This window comes from Terrapene carolina, unplaced genomic scaffold, assembly GCF_002925995.2.
Source record: "Terrapene carolina triunguis isolate 2854851 unplaced genomic scaffold, T_m_triunguis-2.0 Scaffold31740, whole genome shotgun sequence".
Lineage (NCBI taxonomy): Eukaryota > Metazoa > Chordata > Testudines > Emydidae > Terrapene > Terrapene triunguis.
In genome coordinates this window covers 1-5173 of record NW_020696091.1, presented here as the reverse complement: position 1 = coordinate 5173, position 5173 = coordinate 1, and the positions used below count along the sequence as shown (strand labels likewise).

Sequence of the window (5173 nt, the reverse complement as noted above, 5' to 3'; positions counted from 1 at the left end):
CTGTCAGAGCAGCTTTTGCTGGGGGCTTCTCCCAGCACTTTCCAATAGTGGGAAAGTATGAAATCCCCGTTTGACTGCTGGGGACAGAGCCAGAGAGGGGGGAGCAACTTACCCAAAGTCCCACAGGGAAAGGAAAACACCCAGCATTGGAACCAACAGGAAACCCAGCAATGGTACTCAGGAGTCCTGACTCCCAGTCCCCTGGTCCAGTCACTCCAGCGGAGCACACTCCCTCTCAAAAGCAGGGGGAGTGGACATGGGGGCCTGGTTGTAATTGCCAGCTGTGGGAGGGAGTGTGCAGTAGTGGTTAGCGAAGGGGCCTGGAAAGAAGGCCTGCTGGGTCCCATCCATACTTCTGACACTTGGTGTGACCCTGAGCCAGTAGCTTCCCCTCCCAGGCCTGTTTCTCATCAGTGGGGTTGGGGTCGCAGTCCCGACAGCCCAGGGGGGTCGGGAGGCTCCAGGAAGGTGTGTAAAGTGCTGGGATGTTGGGATCCCGGATGCGCTGTCACCCCCGCACTAGGGCAGTGTTCTGCACCCCCTGCTGCTGGCCGAGTTTCTCCATCCCTTGACAATAAGACAGACTCTTGTTTTCACAGCCAGCCGATCGCCCCGTGCCATCACCCTGCCTGCTTCCTGGGCAGGGTAACTCCTCAGCTCACCACCACCCTCTCCAGCCTGCCTTGGGCTTGGAGAGTGAGGAGAAGGGCGAGGGACGACCCTGAACATCCTCCATCCATCGCTCCATCACCAGAGCAAGTGAGTGGCATTAGGGTTCCTTGGGGGCGTCCCCTGTCTGTCTGGGGAGAGGCAGAAAGAGGGGGAGAGAATCTCTCCCAAAGGAGATTGGATTTGCAAACAGCCCCCAGGAACCCCTCGCTCTCAGACCAGGAAGGGGCTTCTCCAGAGCTGTCTCCAGTGTGTTTGGCAAGGTCCCAGCAATGGGGCTCCCAGCCCTTCCCTTGTGGGAGACTGTTCCCCAGGCTGAGAGTCTGTGAGCTGGGCCAGACCCAGTGAGCTGCTGAGCATGGAAATCAATGGGAACCGAGGGGGCCCTGGCCTTGCTATGCCTAGGGACTTTGAAGTGGGGAATGGTTTCCCAGGAGAAGTCCGGACTCCTGGGTTCAGGGCCGGCTTTAGCAAGTGCGGGGCTCGATTCCTGGGGCGGCACATCGGATTGCCGGCTGGGGGAGGTGGCCCCGCGGGGCTGCCGCGCTCCGGATGGCGCTCTGGCCAGGAATGCAGGGCCACGGGGCTTGCCGCGGTCCGGCCGACGGTCTGGCCGGGATCGTGGAGCTGTAGGGCTGCTGCCGTCCGGCTGGGGCTGCGGGGCCGCGGGGCTGGCCGGAGCTGCAGCCAGGGTCGCAGGGCCATGGGGCAGCCATGCTCTGGCCGGAGCTCCAGCCGGGGTCGCGGAGCTGCCGTGGTCCGGCCGGACCTCCAGCCAGGAGAGCGGGACTGCAGGGCTGGCCGCACTCCGCCGGAGCTCCAGCCAGGGTCACGGGGTCACAGGGCTGCCGCGCTCCGGCCTGGGTTGCGGGGCTGCCACGCTCCGCCGAAGCTCCAGCCAGGAGAGCGGGGCCGCGGGGCTGGCCGGAGCTCCAGCCTGGGTCACAGGGCTGTAGGGCAGCCACGCTCTGGCTGGAGCTCCAGCCGGGGTCGCGGAGCTGCCGTGGTCCGGCCGGAGCTCCAGCCGGGAGAGCGGGGCCTCGGGGCTGCCGCGCTCCGGCCGGCGCTCTGGCCAGGGGAGTGGGGCCCCTGAAGACAACTGCCGCCGGGGTGAGTGCGCGGGGCCCTCTTATGCGCGGGGCCCGATTCTGGGGAATCGGGCGAATCGGCCTAAAGCCGGCCCTGCCTGGGTTCTGTTCCTTCTCTAGCCTGGGCGGGAGGTGGGGGGTGGTGAGTGTGGTCTGGGGTCTCAGGAGGGAGCTGCTTGTCCAAAGTGACCAGTTTCTTTGTGACTGACCCCAGTGTTCGAAAAGGACGAGACTCCCCAGTTCTTGCAGCCCCAGGGATGACGAGGGGGAGCGTGGAGGGGGAGCAGATCATGCAATGAACTGCCAGTGTGTGTAGCTTGCCCTCCCTGTACCCCTGTGGGGGGAGGAGGAGCTGATCTGGCTGGGGCAGGGATGGGGAGGGAGCAAACAGGCTGGTTAGTGAGAGGCTGCCTTGACCCCAGACTCACGCCTGCTCCCCGCTGGGTTCCAGGATGGCCAGGCTCCTGAGGATGTTCAGGAAGAAGGCTCTGCAGGTGGCCCCAGAGCCTGAGGGAAGCAGCCACCATCTTCCCCAGGAGCGAAGCGGCCCCTCCGTCCCCGCTGGCGGGGAAGAAGCTCCCGGCCGCGCCAGGAGGTGGAAGCGCCCAGCCTTCTGGCGGAGGAAACCCACTCCCGGCGCAGGCGCCGAGGTGGGAGCATCACCTCCCAGGCCAAAATGGAGCTGGGCCAGGCTGCGGCTGGGCAGGCAGGACCCAGGCCAGGGGCGGAACCGGGCAGGGTGGCTCTGGGGCTTGTTGTTGTGTGGGCAGCAACGGCCCCAGGAGCCCAGCCCCAACTTCCAGCAGGGGGCATCGCCCTGCTCGGACAGTGAGGACCTTCCAGCCTCCCCAGGGCAGGAGGTGGAGGATCCCTCTGCCAGCCCCAGCAGCTCGGGCCGCTCCCCATCCGACAGCAGCAGCGCCTGCGACTCGGACAGCAGCCTGGCCGACGGACGCTTCTGCTTTCTTCCAGGTGAGGAGCCAGGCTGGGTTCAGGGAGGGGTGAGGAGGGGGCTGTGAACAGCCAGGGCCCAGGCCCTCGAGCAGTGCTATGGGGGCTGGTCTCCAGCCCAGGTGTCTGGCCTGAGCCATGTGAACCCCACGGACACTAGATGCTGCCACTTTGGTCCTTGGTGCTCCATTGGGCGGGGGTGGGGGGAGGCACCTCCAAGGGAGTCCAGGACAGTGGGGAGGGTCTCTTTGCTATGGGCTCCTGAAGGACTTGGGGGCTGATGCCATCACTGAGAGGGGGGAGTGTGGGGCTCAATCTGCCCTATGTCCCGGAGGTGGGAAGGGGACACATTGTCCCACCATGCCCCTGTCCTTCCCCCGAGTGGCAGCAGGAGTCACCTTGTCCCCTTCTCTCCCTGGTGCAGCGTCCGCCAGGGACTCCGAGGACGATGAGGAGAAAGAAGAAGGGGTAGACTTGATAACAGAGGAGGCTGCTCTCATGAACATCCGAGAGCAGCTCCATGCCCGAGAAAAGGTACAAACGTTCCCCAGCTGTGCTGGAACTGAGATTGTCCTGCTCCTTCCCAGCATCCTGACCCCCTGCAGAAGGTCTTGGCCCTAATGGGAACCTTTCTCCTTCATGATCTGGGACCCCCAAGATGGGGGTGTTTGTCTCCTCCCCCCACAGGCACTGTCCCAGTTCCTGACCCTGATTGTGGAGGAGTCGTGGGTGATTTGAACAATAGGCAGGTCCCCACTATCCCCCATTCAGGCCTAAGTCCTGCAGCTGGTGTGGCTGGGGCAGGGAGGTCCCTGGCTAACTGGCTCTCTCTCCCCTAACCCCACTCCTGGTGGGCGCAGGACGAGGCGCAGCAGCTCGAGTTCCTGCACGCCATCTACCCCGCGTGCCTTGCTGCCCAGGAGAGAGGGGACTACACATTGGAGCCACACTGCTCGAAGGCGGCTGTGGCGGAGAGGATTGTGGTGAGTGAGACACGGCGCCCGGGAGCTGGAGGGTGGACAGAGATATGGGAGGGGCAGGGGTCTCCCTGGGCCGATGGTTGAGGGATGGCTGGTGCTGGAGGGCAGCTGAGGGCAGGGATTGCTGGGGCTGAAGATTGGGGAGAGGAGACGGGAGAACTAGTGGGCAGGAATCGGAGGAGCGGGAGGCAGCTGGGGGGATCCTGCTGGCTGTGTAATCTCCTCCTTGGGGAGTGTCAGTGAGGCCTGAATCTCACATGCTCCTTTGTCTCCTTTGCGTCTCACAGGAGCTCATTGAGGAGCTTCCTCCTAACTCTCCACCCGGCGCCATCCTGGCCAACTCCCTCATTGCTGTGGCCAACCTCAGGTACCGAGACCCTCCCGCCCGGTTCCCCTAACCCCGGTGCTGCTCACGCCCGTGGCTGGGAGTCACTGCCCCTCCCACTCCCAGGTCACCTCCCAAGCCAGGGGGGCTCCTCTGGCAGAGGTGGCAGGAAGGGTCACTCCCTCTCCTGGCTGCTCTGTTCTTTTCACTCCAGTCACATTGCAATGGCTTTGGGGAGAGGCTGACTCCCAGGATCAGATACAGGAGGGGCAGCAGGGTCCAGGGAACAGGCGCCATTCCTGCCCTGCCACTGTCGGTCTGGGAAACCTTGGCCTTATCATTCCCTGGCTCAGTGCCTCGGTTTCCATTCTCGCCAGCCTCTGCCTATTTCCCTGCAGTTTCACGTCCGTGTTGGTGCCAGTCCCACCCCCGCACTGCACAGTCTAATACCGGCTCCTCTCTCTTGCCAGCACCATGACACCTGCCCTGGAGCCGGAGCTGGAGACCCACCTCCTCCAAGCCACCCTGCACGCAGTCTTCACCCTGGGCACGCAGACGGACACCAATCAAGTCCAGGTAGATCAGCCAGCTGTTATCCTGCCCGAATCCTTGCTAATTGCCTGCAGTGGGATGTGAATGAGAGAGGCCAGGATATGTGTTTGGGGGTCTCACCAGTGCTTCCCAGAGACCCCTCTTCCCATCCTGTGGCAGGTGTAGCCCCAGTTTCCCTAACTCTGACCCATGGCTCTCCCTTGCTTTGCAGGATCTGCATAGGGTCATACCAGGCCTTCTGGATGCCATGCTGGGGAACCTGCTGGCAAAGACCCCAGACACTGACAAGCTCCACTACATCTTGGAGGTGAGCCCGATGAGGGGGTGGGGGCAATTTTACCTTAACTCTTAGATCCATTTTCCAGTCTGTCCTCCTAGCTGGGCCCCCAGTGGCCATCCTTGGTCAGGGCAGTCAGTGCAATGCAGGGTCAGGCCTTTCCTCCTTGAAGGACAGAGGAAGGAGCTGGGACTTCAAGCCAGAGCCCTGCCTGGTTGTGTTGAGCACTAACCACAGGGCCCCCGGCTGGCTTGGGGAGTGAGAGTCTGAACCCCTCCTGGGAGATCCAGAAGATGGTCCTCAGAGAAGAGCCACAGCCTCGTTCCTAGAG

General features: G+C 63.3%; 1 long non-coding RNA gene across 1 annotated transcript; it reads left to right on the top strand.

The window, feature by feature from the left end:
* The first annotated feature begins 3668 nt into the window (after positions 1-3668).
* Positions 3669-4588, top strand: LOC113409270. Its single transcript, XR_003370495.1, has 3 exons — positions 3669-3691; positions 3976-4055; positions 4484-4588. It is a non-coding gene; the product is annotated as an uncharacterized LOC113409270 (long non-coding RNA).
* The last annotated feature ends 585 nt before the right edge of the window (positions 4589-5173 follow it).